This window comes from Aquarana catesbeiana, linkage group LG01 (genome assembly GCF_042186555.1).
Source record: "Aquarana catesbeiana isolate 2022-GZ linkage group LG01, ASM4218655v1, whole genome shotgun sequence".
Classification (NCBI taxonomy): domain Eukaryota; kingdom Metazoa; phylum Chordata; class Amphibia; order Anura; family Ranidae; genus Aquarana; species Aquarana catesbeiana.
The window spans coordinates 698,942,957-698,961,902 of record NC_133324.1 but is presented as its reverse complement, the minus strand read 5'-3'; positions in this window follow the sequence as shown (position 1 = coordinate 698,961,902).

Sequence of the window (18,946 nt, the reverse complement as noted above, 5' to 3'; positions counted from 1 at the left end):
CCATTTGGTTAACGCAGGCGGTTGCAATAGGGTCTTGGGCAGAGTTTGCCCACAGATTGAAATCCCCAAGTACCAGAAGGTTTTTGGTTTTCAAGGTGTGCATTGAGAAGAATTCAGTGAGCGGCGTGAGGAGATTGGTCTTTGGTCCTGGTGGTCTGTAGCATAGTAGTATGTGAATGGTGTCTTGAGGTGTTGTTTGAAGATGCAGTGAGAGTGTTTCCATGAAAGGCACTGAGTTCTGTAAGTTTGGTTTGGTGAACCCCAGGTGCGATTTGAAAATCACTGCTAGACCTCCTCCTTTTTTTCCTATTCTATGCTCAGATAGGATACTGTAGTTCTTGGGCACCAATTCAGTTAGGATGGTGTTGCAGTCGGAAGTTAGCCAGCTTTCTGTAATGAAGAGGCAGTCTATGAAATCTAAAAGGGATAAATCCTGCAAATTGATTTTTCTTGTTTTTAAGGCCAATAGTGAAGGGATTGTCAAACAAAGGGCATTGGGGCTGGGTACGTCATGGGGGAAGCATGTACCTATGCAAAAACAAAAAGTTTAAAAAATATTGTTTGGCTGGAAGCAGCACTTTTAGAAAGCCTTAACCTTCCTGGCGGTATGATTATGTCAGATGTTTGATGCTCAAAGCGGTACAATGTTTTGCATGGAAATTTGACATTTATATTGTAGGCCTGTAATTCTTAGGAATAACACACTTAAATCTTTCCAAACAAGAGTCTAGAAGACATCCTGGGTATGATAAAGTTTAAAACACGAAATCATAAATTATAATATAATAAATAATTATAAATAATTATAACAAATAATAATATAATAATAATAAAAAATATTCAATAATGTAATGAAGTAAAAAACACTGAAATTTGCTCAGTTGCAGAATTGTCGCTGTCATTACTTTTATGTTTCATGACGAATTTTCTCACAAATCACTATCGCTAAATTCTGCAAGTGATTCTAATTTATTATCGCTATTTTCTAGCTGGTCTAAAACTGCTTTGATGTAAAGGGACACTTTTTGGTTGCTATGGGCAATCGACAGTTTCCAGTCAGAAAAAACAGTATTTACAATATAAAACTGCATGCAGGGCACTGGACAAACATCTAGGGACAAAAGGGATGTGAAATAATTTGATACAGTAATGTCATCTGTAAGATTACAGTGTACTGTATATGTATTGTGTTTTTAACTTTTTGAATTTGGCGCCATGCTCCATCCCTGTGCGTCGCAACGCTCATAGAGAACGGAGCCCAACACAGTGATAGATCGAGCTGAGACACGGCTCCCACACACAGCGGGGAGACATCGCAGGATCCTGCAGACAAGGTAAGTAACTTTGCCTGGATCCTGCGATGCGATCCCGAGTGTGGATCAGGGTCACCACTTTTGGTACTGAAAATTCACCCCGAGCCACACTCGGGAATACCGCTAAGGAAGTTAAACAGCAACATTAAAAATGCATAACCAAGCCCTTGGGTCTGTTATGGATTTTAAGGGGTAACCTCACAAAAAGTGAAGCCCCCAAGATTGATACCTGACCCTTACATGCAGCCTTGTTGGCTAGGAAAGGGGGGATAGCGAGCGTGTACCCAAGCCATGCCAAGCCAACATGCTCCTAAAATGGGGAGGGAGCATTGCTGTAAGTGGGGGAACACTAGCAAAGTACCTTAAAAGGTACCTTTAAGGTGCTCTCATTCACAGTCAGCAGGATAGTGGATGCTAAGGCACCGTTGGACCCTGAATCTTAACAGCTAATGATGCATCCCCAGCCCCATTTACTGCCACAGGGGAATTCACCAAACATGGTGTAACAACACCCTGAGTAGGGATGAGCTTCGAGTTCGAGTCGAACTCATCTTCGACTCGAACATTGGCTGTTCGCAAGTTCGCCGAACAGCGAACAATTTGGGGTGTTCGCGGCAAATTCGAATGCCGCGGAACACCCTTTAAAAGTCTATGGGAGAAATCAAAAGTGCTAATTTTAAAGGCTAATATGCAAGTTATTGTCATAAAAAGTGTTTGGGGACCCAGGTCCTGCCCCAGGGGACATGGATCAATGCAAAAAAAAGTTTTAAAAACGGCCGTTTTTTCAGGAGCAGTGATTTTAATAATGCTTAAAGTCAAACAATAAAAGTGTAATATCCCTTTAAATTTCGTACCTGGGGGGTGTCTATAGTATGCCTGTAAAGGGGCGCATGTTTCCTGTGTTTAGAACAGTCTGACAGCAAAATGACATTTTGAAGGAAAAAACTCATTTAAAACTACCCGCGGCTATTAATGCATTGCCGACAATACACATAGAAGTTAATTGATAAAAACGGCATGGGAATTCCCCAAAGGGGAACCCCGGCCAAAATTTAAAAAAAAATGACGTGGGGTTCCCCCTAAATTCCATACCAGACCCTTCAGGTCTGGTATGGATTTTAAGGGGAACCCCGCGCCAAAAAAAAAAAAAACGGCGTGGGGTCCCCCCAAAAATCCATACCAGACCCTTATCCGAGCACGCAACCTGGCAGGCCGCAGGAAAAGAGGGGGGGGACGAGAGTGCGGCCCCCCCCTCCTGAACCGTACCAGGCCACATGCCCTCAACATTGGGAGGGTGCTTTGGGGTAGCCCCCCAAAACACCTTGTCCCCATGTTGATGAGGACAAGGGCCTCATCCCCACAACCCTGGCCGGTGGTTCTGGGGATCTGCGGGCGGGGGGCTTATCGGAATCTGGAAGCCCCCTTTAACAAGGGGACCCCCAGATCCCGGCCCCCCCCGTGTGAAATGGTAAGGGGGTACAAAAGTACCCCTACCATTTCACTAAAAAACTGTCAAAAATGTTAAAAATGACAAGAGACAGTTTTTGACAATTCCTTTATTTAAATACTTCTTCTTTCTTCTATCTTCCTTCATCTTCTGGTTCTTCTGGTTCTTCTGGCTCTTCTGGTTCTTCCTCCGGCGTTCTCGTCCAGCATCTCCTCCGCGGCGTCTTCTATCTTCTTCTCCTCGGGCCGCTCCGCACCCATGGCATGGGGGGAGGCTCCCGCTCTTCTCTTCTTCTTCATCTTCTTCTCTTCTTCTATTCTTCTTTTCTTCTCTTCTTCATTTTCTTCTCCGGGCCGCTCCGCACCCATGCTGGCATGGAGGGAGGCTCCCGCTGTGTGACGGCGCTCCTCGTCTGACAGTTCTTAAATAACGGGGGCGGGGCCACCCGGTGACCCCGCCCCCCTCTGACGCACGGTGACTTGACGGGACTTCCCTGTGACGTCACGGGGAATGCCACAGGGAAGTCCCGTCATGTCCCGTGCGTCAGAGGGGGGCGGGGTCACCGGGGGGCCTGCCCCCCGTTATTTAAGAACTGTCAGACGAGGAGCGCCGTCACACAGCGGGAGCCTCCCTCCATGCCAGCATGGGTTGCGGAGCGGCCCGGAGAAGAAAATGAAGAAGAGAAGAAGAGAAGAAGAGAAGAAAAGAAGAAGAGAAGAAGATGAAGAGAAGAGCGGGAGCCTCCCCCCCATGCCATGGGTGCGGAACGGCCCGAGGAGAAGAAGATAGAAGACGCCGCGGAGGAGATGCTGGACGAGAACGCCGGAGGAAGAACCAGAAGAGCCAGAAGAACCAGAAGATGAAGGAAGATAGAAGAAAGAAGAAGTATTTAAATAAAGGAATTGTCAAAAACTGTCTCTTGTCATTTTTAACATTTTTGACAGTTTTTTAGTGAAATGGTAGGGGTACTTTTGTACCCCCTTACCATTTCACACAGGGAGGGGTCGGAATCTGGGGGTCCCCTTGTTAAAGGGGGCTTCCAGATTCCGATAAGCCCCCCGCCCGCAGACCCCCACAACCACCGGCCAGGGTTGTGGGGATGAGGCCCTTGTCCTCATCAACATGGGGACAAGGTGTTTTGGGGGGCTACCCCAAAGCACCCTCCCAATGTTGAGGGCATGTGGCCTGGTACGGTTCAGGAGGGGGGGCCGCACTCTCGTCCCCCCCTCTTTTCCTGCGGCCTGCCAGGTTGCGTGCTCGGATAAGGGTCTGGTATGGATTTTTGGGGGGACCCCACGCCGTTTTTTTTTTTTTTTTGGCGCGGGGTTCCCCTTAAAATCCATACCAGACCTGAAGGGTCTGGTATGGAATTTAGGGGGAACCCCACGTCATTTTTTTTTTTTTATTTTGGCCGGGGTTCCCCTTAATATCCATATCAGACCTGAAGGGCCTGGTATGGAATTTAGGGGGACTCCCACGTCATTTTTTTTTTTAATTTTGGTTCGGGGTTCCCCTTTGGGGAATTCCCATGCCATTTTTATCAATGAACTTCTATGTGTATTGTCGGCAATGCAATAGCCGCGGGTAGTTTTAAATGAGTTTTTTCCTTCAAAATGTCATTTTGCTGTCAGACTGTTCTAAACACAGGAAACATGCGCCCCTTTACAGGCATACTATAGACACCCCCCAGGTACGAAATTTAAAGGGATATTACACTTTTATTGTTTGACTTTAAGCATTATTAAAATCACTGCTCCTGAAAAAACGGCCGTTTTTAAAACTTTTTTTTGCATTGATCTATGTCCCCTGGGGCAGGACCCAGGTCCCCAAACACTTTTTATGACAATAACTTGCATATTAGACTTTAAAATTAGCACTTTTGATTATTCATGTTCGTGTCCCATAGACTTTAACGGTGTTCGCGTGTTCGAACGAACTTTTTTCCTGTTCACATGTTCTGGTGCGAACCGAACAGGGGGGTGTTCGGCTCATCCCTAACCCTGAGTATGAAAGGGGTTAAAGTCATTTAGGACATTCCATACCCAAACACAAAGGCAGCTACCGAACACTTCAATCAGCCGAACAAGGGACCCATACAAATAATCCACCCCAAAAACGAGACAAGATGCTCTGTCTTGACTGGCCCTTCTCCCTGTAGTCTTTTCAGCCGCTGGAGAGAAGACAGGGTGACTGGGCTCACGCCATCATGCTGTTGGGGATCTGGGCACGGATAGTCACTGGGTTGGCTTCAGCAGGGCCTATCAGGGCGTAAGCAGAAATGAGGAGGGCCAAATCATTCCCCAGTAGTACATCCGCTGGCAAATCCTTCATCACCCCCACATTCACGTGTCCCGAACCAACCCCCCAATCCAGGTGAACATGGGCAACGGGTAGCCGGAAAATGGTGCCTCCCGCTACCCTTACGACTACAGTGTCCCCGGTGTGTTGGCTCTCTGGGATGAGGTTCTTCCATAGTAGGGTCATGGTGGCGCCAGTATCACGTAGGCCATTGGCTACCTTTCCATTAACCCGGACGGTCTGCCTGTGTTGCTGCCGGTTGTCCTGGTTAGCTGCTTGTACTAGATCAGCCTCGTGCAGGACACCCCAACGTTCTTCCTTCTCAATGTAGTGAGCCGCAGGCATGGATGTGCGAGGATTCCCCCCTGCTGGCTTTCTCCAAGAGTGGGACTGCCTGGCTGGATTCAACGGACAGTCTGGCTTTTTGTGCCCTAGCTGTTTACACCCGAAACACCTGAGGGGTTGTGAGTAGTCCTGGGAGTTGAACCTGGGCTGCCGAGAATAAGTGGCCACTGGAGGTGGTGCTGTAGGGCGGTACAACTGTGGTTTGTAGGCACCAGCTGGAGGGGGTGCCGCTGATCGATAATCCACCCGAGCTGTTGTCTTGACCACAGGGTTATCCAGTTTGCGGGCATCTGTGTATTCGTCCGCCAGGCGAGCTGCTTCAGGAAAGGTGAAAGGTTTTCGGTCCCGGACCCACTCTCTGACTTCCGGGGACAGCTTGTCAAAGAAGTGCTCCAGCAGGAACAGCTGCAGCACCTCTTCCCCGGATACTGCTTGGCATCCAGCGACCCAGTGGGATGCCGTGCAGTGTAGGTGGCATGCCCACTCGGTATATGAGTCTCCAGTCCGCTTGCTCATCTCTCGGAACCGCCTCTGGTATGCCTCAGGTGTGACGGCATACCTGGCCAAAAGTGCTTCTTTTACCAGCCCATAGTTCATAATATCCTCGTCTGGGATGGCCCTAAACGCTTCACTGGCCCGGCCGGACAATTTCCCAGACAAAATGGTAACCCATTCCTCTGTGGGCACCCGGTGTAGGGCACATTGCCGTTCAAAATCTGCAAGGTACCCATCAATCTCCTCTTCTGCTTCAATGAAGTTTTTAAAAGCAGCAAAATGTACCTTTCTCCTTTCAGTTGGTGCTGTTGTGACTCCCGCTGCTGCAGCACCTCTTTGCTGTAGCCAATTTGCATCAACAGCCGCTATAACTCGGTCTATGATCTCCGCTGTAGGGTTAGGGCCATAATGTGCCAGTCTTATGTTAACAGCCCGATCAAAACTTGCTTCTTCGGGTGTCCTGTCTGTTACGCTGGGCCTTTCGATTATGTTGGGTCTTTCAGCTCTATCCATTTTGACTAGTTCTGCGATAATGTCCCTCTTCTAACGGTTGTTGGCCGGTCGGCCCCGGTTCTCCAGTAAGTCCTTGAGGTTAGAGAGCTTTAGCCATCCATACTGTGCTTCCATTGTCCTGTGTCCTCTTGTAGCTGTCCTTCTGGGCTGTGGGAATGATCCCGCTGCTAGCCACCAGTGTAACGACACCCAGAGTATGAAAGGGGTTAAAGTCGTTTAGGACATTCAATACCCAAACACAAAGGCAGCTACCGAACACTTCAATCAGCCGAACAAGGAACCCATACAAATAATCCACCCCAAAAACGAGACAAGATGCTCTGTCTTCAGGGTCAAGCAGGAATTATAACACATGGACACAACACATAAAATAACTCAGAGACTCGTCCCCCCCACCCTTGGAAAAGAGGGCGGGTTAAACTGTCCAATGACCATGGACAAACAGGTCAGGTGTGTTTAACGTCTCATCAGTACACAGTGTTAGCAGGGAGAGCTGTTGGAAGAATCCCCCCTCCCTCCAATGCAATACACATCCTGTGATCCAAGGCAGACAAACACAAACCCTCCAATGCAATACACATCCTGTGATCAAAGACAGACAAACACAAACCCTCCAATGCAATACACATCCTGTGATCCAAGGCAGACAAACATAATAGAACATTGGTTTGCAGGAGGCTGGCATTCAGTCCCCTCCAAAAGTCTCTCTCCTGGCTAGGTCTGTCACACATGGCAAAAATCACTCCCAAGGATAGCTGTGCTGTCTGGCATGCCTTTCTAAATGTAAGGACTAAGGTAAATACCAGAACCTTAGAAGAGAAAATGATTGCCACCTATAATGAAAGAAACAATGAAATTTCACTAAAATAAGACTTATGCCTTCATAGGAGCTAGCAAAAATACTAAAACTAAGGTTAATATGTTTCTCCTTAATTTTTTTATTCTATATATTATGTTGAAAATAATTGCATTTCTTCAAAATATATTGTTGTTGTTCTAAATGTTTACCTAAACAAACCTATATCTATCCATACCTAAATATACCTAAAGTATACAAACAAAATGTGGAAAAAAAAACTTGAATAAGCTACATTTATATTAAAAGTACTAAAAATATAGGAATCTATAGCAAAAAGAAATGAGGACCCAACATTCAGGTTGAATAAATGTATCAATCAGACACTTGTTATTAATAAAAAAGGCATAGGATCACACTTGCAAATCCTCAAATTTTAGCAAGTCTGACTGCACATGAACCATGTCTAAAGTATTCATGAAAAATAAAGGCTAAGCCTCCGTGACATTTGGAGTGAAGACTGTCTTGGAGCTATGAAGATTGTGTTAACAGTGTAAATAATCAGGTCAAGGAACATTCATGTTGCAAGCAGTGTATAAAAAGAAGCAGACTAAACTCAGCCCAAGCAGGTATGCAAATGACAAATAGTTTATTGTTTGGCAGATTTAAGGTCTGTTCTGCATTAAAAAAAAATTTATTAACAGGTATAGGTTATACATAAGGTGAGCTGTGGAATCAGCAGCATGTTAGCTGTCATGCTGTAGTAATCCAAACCAATCAAGCTGTGGAGGACCAGCTTCTTGCATATGTGCCAGACCTTCTGCCCACTGAAGAAGAGCAGTAGACCTGCAACAAATTTATTGTTGTAACAGTGTTAAAACACTGCCATGACTTGCTACATAGTTATTAGATATGGAGCAGAACCTGTCATGTCGTTAGTGCTGAAGTGGCGTATACTGTATGGCTTACTTATAAAGTGCAGTTGAGCAGCAAGCCTATTACAGATTAAAAGTATTTATAATTCCATCTGTCATTTGCAATACTATTGTTGTATTTCAGTAAATTGTAGGTTACCATGCAAGATAAAACTGTTCTGCATTAATACATAAAGCTCTGCGTGTGAATGAGGTATTGGGGCTCACTCATATAGGAGATATGGCCTGTACAGTGTTTGCGTTTTTTATTTTTTTTTAATGTGGCCGGAGCTGTGTGCGTGTGGGTGCAGGTGTATGACCCCAAAACCAGACAGTGTGTATCTGTCATAATTAGGACCTGTGTATATGTGCATACAGCCACTGTGTCCCCATAAAGTAACAGATGCACAAGCAAGCCACTCATTGACACTGTACGGGCAGCAGAACCCATGTGAACGAGCCCTTAATTATGTGGGGGGTTTTTTAAATTATTTTTTACAGTTCTTTAAATGATCTTTTACACTTTTATTTTGTATTATTTTTTACATTTTTTTAACAGCCCTGTTGGGAGGCTTTGGTGAAATATCAAAGGTCCACACAGACACAGTCCTCAATCTCTATCTTTGCAGCCTCAGCTGCACAGAATTAATGAAAGGAAGGGTTCTGCACAGTCTCCCTGTTCATTTACAAACTGAAGCATAGTAAACACAGTTTACTACGCTTTAGTTGTGAATGAACTCAGTGGTTCATTCAGAAAAAGAAGAGGCCAGTAAATTACAAATTTACTGTCCCCTTCATTTGCTCTCCATCCTGAAACAATTCCTCTTAGCAGAGGGCGGGAGAGAGAGGAGGCAAAGTCAGTACTACTGGGAAAATGGGGGGGGGGGGGCAGGGGAGCACACAGGGGGCCCCATCAACAGAAGGAAAGGGAACATGGATAGAAAGGGGCAGTGGGGGTGGCATTTACTGGAACTAATCCCCTAAAGTTCCCCCCATGCAGCAGCTGAAAGCCGGTGGGAATGAGAGGAGGGGAAGCTGGCTTTCAGTTGCTGTGGGGGAGCTACAGGGGATCAGTTCCTGTAAATGCCCCCCTGCCACCTCTCCTGTCCAGATCCTTCCTATTGCTTATCATCTATCCAGGCCCCCCTGCTGAACTGATGGGGCTCAGGCCCTGTACAGGGAGACTGGTGATACCCCCTTATCATTGGCCCTGGGTTCCTATGAAAAATAGAGCAGCAGAAAGCAGACAAAGGCTGATTCCTGGTCAGACTGTCAGACTGCCAGAATTTCCTGAATTGTCCTTCAGTGTCCAGCCATCCTGGGTGGCAATGGTGAGACACAGGGGTTGATTTACTAAAGGCAAATAGACTGTACACTTTTCAAAGTGCATTTGCACTCTGCAAGAGCAGTCTCTCCAGAGCTTAGTAAATGAGAAAAAACTCTGCTAACTTTCATCATCCAATCATGTGCAGGCAAAAAAGCAGTTTTTTTCATTTCCCTTGCACAGGATTGGGTATTATTTGCAAAGTGAAGCTTTACCTCATTTACTAAGCTCTGGAGCAACTGACCCTGCAGAATGCAACTGCAAGCTGCATCAAAGTAGTACTTTAAATCGCGCAACTTTTGGGTCGCAATAGTTGAAACGTAGCCTAAAGTAGTCCCCTTTGCAGCTCAACTCAGTTTCATGCAAAGGTGTCAGAGATTTAATCCTTAGAAGGTGAGAGAATGATTTCCACCCATAATGAAAGAAACATTGACATTTCATGCAGTGTCGCACTAAAATACGACTTGTGTCTTCATAGAAGCTTGCAGAAATCCTAGAAAAAATGTTAAAGTGATTCTAAAGGTTTCTATTTTTTTTTAATAACAAGCATGTTATACTTACCTGCTCTGTGCAATGGTTTTGCACAGAGAAACCCTGATCTTCCTCTTCTGGGGTCCCCCACTGACATTACTGACTGCCCCCCACCACCAAGTTCCCCCATAGAAAGCCATTTCTACAGGGCACTCTTGTGGCCTTGCTCCCAAGCTGCCTTGTCTGCGACAGCATAGAGTGCATTAAGGTAAAAAAAAACCTTTAGGCTTTACAACCATTTTAAAGAATGTATATTATAGCAGTAAGCATATCTTTTTTCTCCCTTTTAGTTTGTTAAATACACAATTAAAATCGTTTTTCTATATCTGTTTGACAAATGCCATATCTGTGGATCCTTCTGGAAATTCAGTGCTGTCCTATAAACAAACAGTATAGGGCGCATCAATAATGCATATTAAACAATTATTTCCATGCTAACTCTGTCATACATAGAAGTGTAACAATAATGTGCAATATATTGCCAAAGTGAATCTAGTGCAAAAAAATCTCTGTCATATATTGAAATATAACAGTACATGTGCAATATGAAGCCAAAAAGCGAATGCAGTGCAAAATAAATGTCTCTAATTGATGTAGAGCAAAAAACACACAATCTTCATAATATATCCAATCACCACTTAATAATAAAGTGCATATGCTATCCTATTTGTGCTTCACCCGAAGTGGTATATCAAAGCGCTCACCAAACAGTATTGGCCACTGAGTGACCCTCAGGCATGGAAAAGATCAGATGTTATAATAATTCATCAAAGGTGACTTCCGAGTATCCTGGCAGAAAGACTCCAATCACCGGACTGCAGGAGTGTGTATTATATACCTTCTTATACCTATATCTCGGTATGTCAGTTTACCAACCAAATCTGCAAAACGTGGCTCCCATAAAAGCCACAAAAACTTGGATAGTGTAAAAACGTCTTTTAATCAGGATTAAAACTGCACAGCCAAAAAACAATGTGCAAGGTACAGGAACAAGAGAACAAACGGGGCTGCAGCTAAGGAGGAGAAGCAGAGACCAAGCGGTACCTTACAATACTGTGGGTACTCGGCGGCGTCTCGGCATGCACTCAGCTGATCCAGGAATGGAGGACTCGTATCAGCATGTCGAGCCTCCCTTTCAATACAGTTCACGCGTCTTCAGGAAATGGGCTCATCGCCATTTTACTGGAGCCTAAAAAGTTTGTTCTCTTGTTCCTGTAGCTTGCACATTGTTTTTTGGCTGTGCAGTTTTAATCTGGACTAAAAGATGTTTTTACACTATCCAAGTTTTTGTGGCTTTTATGGGAGCCACGTTTTGCAGATTTGGTTACTGGCAGGATCACTAGTTGGAAATATTGGAAAGAAACATAAAAAAAGAAATCCAATGCATCCACAGCATTTATTATCTATTATTATTATTTTTTTTTTTTAGTTAAGGAAATTAACATTAGCATACAATTTATAGTCCTTGTCTTGGAAAATGCTCTCTTTTTGTTGTCCAGCCAGGCCAATCTCTTACCTCACTGTTTGTTGGTGTTTCCTTCAGCTTGCCAGCTGCTAAGCAGACACCCATGCAAGTATGCTCCTGGCCAAGGCTGTGTGCGTCAATTTAAATACCCAGTTCCTGACAAGCAATGCCCCTGCCCCCTCCTTCCATCTAATTGGCAAGCAGCTGCAGGAGTCTATCGTTCTCCTACCCTCTACAACCCAGACATTTAAGGGAACCGTGCAGACCTTCCTGGACCTGGTGGCAGTGTCTGCTGACTTCTATCCTCCTATCCTGTGTAAGTGTAGCCCTCTTTTGGAGGATAGGGGGTTATGAGAAATAGCACTCCCTGAACAGGAGAGTGCACTAAACCTGTAGATAAATAAGAGATCCAGAGCCTTTACTAAGAGAAAAAGTGGGTTTGATAATAAAGTTGGCAGTGCCTCCACCCAGGACTGGGCCTCTGTGAAAAGAGGACATTATTTACAAAACTGTGAGGGGTATACTCACTTTTGTGAGATACGGTATGCATATATACTAGCACACATGGAAATAATACAAGCATTATATACAAAAAGACTAATAATAGTGCATACATCCAATGTACAAACAGGAATTATCAGCAAAGAGCCCAACAAGAGTCCTGGTAGAAATTTGTTCCTATACCTGGGTATTATTACAGATACCTCCAGATGACTGTTGCAGCAAAGTTCAGTTGCAGGGGTCCCTAAAGATGATCACAGTGCAGTTTCTGTTATGGTGTCAGAGACCTGAATAGAAGATCAGCATTGATCTGGAGATCCTCCAACCGTTGTCCAACTAGCCTTGAACGCAGCTTCTTACAGAAACTGTGGTGTGGCACTGGAACTCAGAGGCAGCCTATTTACTCTGCATCTTAGTTACTAGTAGCTTCTAATCTGTAATACAACTGTACCTTCAACTACCAAGTGTCCGCCGATTACCTAACCTGAATCTAGCCTATTCTGGTTATTGTGTCCTAAGCTAAAACTAGCTATAGAATCCCAGAACAGAAAGGTCAGGGTAACTAAAATAACAAGAGCTAAATTCTATTGCAATAAAAAGTTTAACCTACTAATATACTAGAAGGTGACTAGTACACACATCCAATAGCACAAACCTAGCTCTCTGGCACTGTGCATGTTAGATAATAACAATAGGACAGAAATATGTCTATCACCAGGCTTTAGATACACACTCAAGAAACTATGGGCAGCTGCTGTTAAACTATTAGAATATAGGAATACTTCTGGTTTGTGTAAAATACAGAAGAAACAGCAATGCATGTAAGGCCATGTGGCTCAGTTCTGTGCCTATTTACTGGAACCTACCCTTTGTATCTATCGCAGTCCTCCAATACGGGTTCATGACCCAGCTAGCAAGGACAGGAAGTACCTGTCTATAACCAACTAACTCTGTGGTAAATAACAAAGAACAGCTGTTTACAAATGCAGACAATAGAGGTCAGCAGATCCCTACACAATCAAAAATGCTGTTTTATTTTTCTTTCATGTGATTAGATGTTTTTTGCATAATTTCACTACATTCACTAAGCTCTGGGGATATTTTTTTTTTTGCAACGTGCAACTTCTCTTGTAGAATGAGCAGATTATTTGCTTCTAATAAATTGATCCCCTTGTCTATAAACTCCCACTCACAATCTGATACTTCCTTTGGATGGGACTGAAGAAAATGTATATAACGGATGATTTCAGGAAGTTGTAACAGCACTGTTTCAAAAAGTAACTCCACTTTTGTTGAAAAAAAAATGCCCTGTGTGATCAATTTACATTGCAGGGATTTTAACAAACTTTTATGCAGATTCCTACCTGTTTCTGCTCTGAAGGACTAGCTCTTTGTCTATTAAAGCTGTGACTGTGTCACACAAGCAGAAATTGACTTTCTGGGGACGTTCTCTACACTATCTGTGTACGCAAGGCCTCCAGGTAGCCACTGCATTGAATTTTACAGTAAATTTCAACACTGCAGATAGAAAAGTAAAAGTAATTTTCCTTGTCAAAAGAAGTTTATTGAGTATACAATGTTATAAAGATACATAAAGTAAGTTTACAAGGATCTATAAAGTAAGCTCATTGTTTTACAGTAGGGTTTATATAGGTAAATATCATGAAATTTCAAATATTAAACATTGGGTTCACGTAAACCTAAATTAAAGATATATATCATTTCCTTAGTTACTTTAGTTCTCTTTGAAGCCTTAGAATGGGTGTCTCTGTAAGTCATTTAATCTGTTACCATGGCAACAGGACAGAGTCATTGAAGTTTGACAGGAACTGTTGTTTTATCCAAGGATGCCAAAGTTTTTCAAATTTTGGAATTTGATTTTGATCGATGGCTACCATCTTAGCATGGGCCATTGTATTATTCATTCTGTGAATTGTTTCTGCCAGTACCAATGTAGGAGATTTCCATGCCTTGGCCACTGTTTGTTTTGCAGCCGTTATTAGTTGGATCATAAGTTTGAATTGAGAGAGTGTTAACCATTCCGGTTTTAGATTAAGTAAAGTTAAATATGGATCTGGTTGTATTATTTTTTTAAATATTTTAGATGCAATCACGAAGACTTCCTTCCAGAAGGTTTGGATTACTGGGCACGTCCACCATATGTGTAAATATGTGCCTATTTCTGGGCATCCTCGAAAACAAAGAGTTGAGGTATTAGGTGAATATTTTGCCACTCTAGCGGGTACAAGGTACCAGCGAGTTAGGACTTTATAATTTGTCTCCAGTGCTAAGATGTTGGGTGAAGATGACTTAGATGTGAGCCATATGTTAGACCAGTCCGTGTCTTCTAAAGTTGGTCCCAGGTCCTCCTCCCACCTCTGAACGTAAGAGGGTCTATTAAGATTTGCTACTCCATATAATTGATTATAAAGTGATGAAATTGTACCTTTAGCAAATGGATCTTTTGTACAGATTGATTCAAAAATGGATAATTGGGATAATGGTGTATCCCCCTTTAGGAATGGTGTATAGAAATTTTTGATTTGGAGATATCTAAATATCTCAGAGTTTGGTAGATCATATTTTTCTCTAAGCGATGGGAATGAAAGGAATGATTTAGATGCTATAAAGTCATTTAGTGTCTGAATGCCTGATGTTGTCCAAGCTTTAAAAGAATTTGGGTAGACCCATGCCGGATAAAAGGCCGGATTTCTGATAAAAGAAAGGAGAGAACTGTGTGGAGATTGTAACTGATATTTGGTTTTTAGTTTATCCCAGAGAGATAAGAAGTGTTTAGTTATGGGATTATGAATTTTAAAGCGGTCTTTAGGATCAAGCCATAATAAATTTGATATTAATAGAGGGTCATTTTCTGAAGCCTCTATAAATACCCATAATGGGATTTCCTGTTTTGCATGGTATTTTGACAGACTGGCCAAATGTGCTGCTCTGTAGTAGTTAGAAAAATTAGGGTATCCCAGGCCTCCTTTATTTTTGGGAAGATGTAGTGTGTGTATAGGTATACGTGGTTTAGAAGAGCCCCATATAAACGAAGTTGCTCTTTTTTGTACTATTCTCAAAAAATAGGAAGGAATTGGAATAGGGAGGACTCTGAATAGATAAAGCAATTTGGGTAGAATAGTCATTTTGATTGCATTAATCTTCCCTATCCAAGATAAAGGAAGTTGCGATCATTGTTTTATTAGATTTGTGATCTGTCTTAATACAGGAGGATAATTGGTTGAGAATAAGTCAGAATGAGATGATGTTAAATGAATTCCAAGATATGGGATTGATTTTTCTGCCCATGTGAATGGGAGTGCAGCCCTAGCCGGGATCAATTCCATGTTTGTGAGTGAAATATTAAGTACTAGGCATTTCTTAGGATTAATTATAAGGCCGGATAGGGCTGCAAATCCATCAAGAGCTGGTATTAAGTTAGGACCAGAGACCTGTGGTGATAATAGAAAAAGTAATATATCGTCTGCAAATATACATAATTTGTGTGTAATACCTCCTACTTCAATGCCAGTTATAGTTTGGTTTGTTCTGATGTATTGGGCCATGGGTTCGAGTATAAGGGCAAATAATAAGGGAGATAATGGGCAACCCTGTCGGGTACCTCTTTCGATATTAAAGGCTTCAGATTTGTATCCAGCATATTTTATATAGGCTTTGGGTTTATTATATAATGCTTTGATCCATGTTAAAAAGTGGGGTCCAAAACCCCATTTTTGTAATGAATATTGCATATATTGCCAGGATACTGTGTCAAATGCCCTCTTAATATCGAGAGATAGAAAACATAAAGGGATTTTCCGTTTTTTAGCAATATGTGCCAATAACACTGCCCTGCGTATATTATCGCCTGCCTGTCTATTTGGCATGAAGCCTACTTGATCTCCATGTATTAATTTTCCTATAATGCTATTGAGGCGTTTTGCTATTATTTTTGCTAATAATTTAATATTGAGGTTTAACAGAGAGATAGGCCGATAATTCACACAGGAAGTATCATCAGAAAGGGGTTTTGGGATCATACAAACAATTGCCATTAGTGTTTCTTGCCCAAAAAGAATGTCCATCTAGAAGTTTGTTAAAAGTTTCAGTGAGAATGGGAGAGAGTATTTCTGAGAATGTTTTATAGTATAAAGCCGAGTAGCCGTCTGGGCCTGGTCTTTTGTTAAGTTTTAGGTCTTTTATGGCGTTAGCAACTTCATCTATAGTTATAGGCTCATCCAAACTGCTTTTTTGATTCTGGGATAACTCAGGTAAGGTTATTTTTGAGAAGAAGGATTCAGCCTCTGTAGGATTAAATTCATTGTTTGTCTTGTATAAAGTTGTGAGATGTGAGTGAAATTTATGGACTATTTTAACTGGATTACAAGTGTAAACATTTTTTGATAATTTCAAACGTATTGGTTTGAAAGATTTGTTAGTTGAATTTAATGCCCGAGCCAAATATGTACCTGGTTTGTTTGTATTCATGTAGAAATTGTGTTTGGAGCGTTTGAGGGATTTATCAACTGACTCAGTGAGAAATAGATCGTATTCCAATCTAGATTTTTCCAGATGAGATTTTGTACTCTGAGATGGATTATCTTGAAATGATATGTAGGCTGCATTAAAATTGAGTTCTAGTTTTTTTGCGAGATTTTTGCGTTCCCGTTTAAATAGTGCCATTTGTCTTTGTATTGTACCACGCAAGACAGGCTTATGAGCTTCCCACAGTGTTATTGGGGAGATGTCTGTTGTATTATTAATTGATATGTATTCCTTTAAAGCTTGTTCAATGGCCATCTGATGTAGTGGGTGTTTGAGCATTATGTCCGGTAAGTACCACGTTGGGTCATGCGCTTTTGGTATGGCTGAGGCTATAGTAGTGTATACTGCATTATGGTCAGACCACGGAATCGGAATTATATCTGATGCAATAATTTCTGGTATCATTCCTATTGTTAGAAAAATATGATCTATTCTGGTGAAGGTTTGATGAGGGTGCGAGAAATAAGTGAATTTCTTTTTCATTGGATTACTTTCTCTCCATGAATCTACCAGATTGTATTTGGAAAGAAGTTGAGAAAAAGGTAATCTAGAGGTTATTTTGGATGGTGTAAAAGGTGATTTATCTAGAAATGGGAGGAGGACCTGGTTCGAATCCCCACACATTATTACTGTTCCTATTTTGTGTGTATTAATCACTTGTAATATATGTGAGAGGAATGGTGTAGGTTGTTTGTTAGGAGCGTAGTAGGAAATCACCGTGATTGCTGTATCCATTATATAACCCATGAGTATTAGGTATCTACCTTCTGGGTCTTTAATTTCTGATGATAAGGTGAATGGTGTGGATCGGTGAAATGCAATTAGAGTTCCCCTTTGCCTGGTACAGGCAGAAGCCGTGTAAATTTGTTGATAAAAAGGAGAAATATATTTTGGAGTAGAATCTTTGGTGAAGTGTGTAGTGTGTTTCTTGGAGGCATACTATGTGAGCCTTCTTGTTATGGAAAGTACGGAAGGCTTTGGTCCTTTTTTGAGAGACATTTATTCCCTGAACATTCAGGGAAAGTATATTCAGTGGTGCCATGGCAATAGATCAAATAGTTTTGACTTACTTTTTGTTATGCAGAGCTGACTGCGCAGATCAACCTGTGTGGACTGAAGAGATGAATAGATAGAAAAGAAACCAGTGAATTCTGGAGTAAAGAGTAAACAAAAAACATATGAGATTAGATGATACATTGTATAAATTATTTTTTGCAAGTAATCACAATTTACCCGTGAAAGAGAATAAATATCTCTCTCAGGGGAATAAGTGCCTTCGTCACACTCCCACATAATATGGTTGGGAGAATGAGGAGTGCTAATGGGGGTATACGGATTTTCCGCTTACAGGAGAGAAGTGCTATGTCAAAAGACATCAAAATGATGTTTCATTAATTGGAGTGCAGAATATAGTTTTTGTTGAAATTATTTCTTCCAGGGTGGTTGTATATGGTTAGTCTTGCCCTAGGCTAAATCATTCAGTTAGAAAGGTACTGTTAATAACTTTGGTATTGATGAAGATAGTTTGAATTATTTTGGGATTTTAACCCTTTTAGAGTAAACAATTACATATTTTATTCATATGTAACTGTTTAGATATGTTAACTCATAAAAATGAGGTTGTATTGCTTCAGATTAGAATAAACAAAAACATAATTCTAGGAACTAGTTAGGTAATAATATATTTGTTTTAAGAAAAGAAAGAAAAAGCTTCCATTACTTCTGGATTATTGAACATATTTGTCCTAAAAAGTAATAAATCTATTGTTATTACCTGATAATATATAACTGAACAAGAATTTCCTTATTTCACTTATATATTCTAAGGCTATATGAATCAGAAGTAATAAGAAATATAACTGGAATGTAACATGATCCCACACAGTGTGTGACTATCAGAATGCAGTTACATTCAGTTATAAATACAGGTTTTTTATAGAGAACCATCTCTTAGTATAATAAATGAAGAGATATCAGGAATTAGGATGTCAGTCCATTGAATCTTCTTGGTCCATGGATGATGTGGCATAACGGCCTCTTTTGTGAGAATGATGATTCCCATTTTGTTCTGAAATTTCTGGGTGCTGCCTGAAGGTGAAGATGACGCCATTCTTCTGCGTGTGGGAGTGTTGCTGCTTGTGGGTTCTGTCAGATTTAATTTTAAAAGGGTTTGTTGTAGTTCATCTGCTGATCTGCTTCTGTAAATTGTACCTTGGTAGTTAAATCTGACTGAAAAGGGGAAGCCCCATTGATACATAATGTTGTGGCGTTGCAGTTCCATTAGTTGGGGTTTCATGGATCGTCTTTTAGTAATAGTAAGTTGGGATAGGTCAGCAAAAATTTGATAATTGTGTCCTTGAAAATTAAGTTCCTTTTTTTCTCTTGCAGCAATTAGTATTTGTTCTTTCGTTCTGTAATAATGAAATTTTGTGATTATATCACGTGGGGGTCCATCTTTC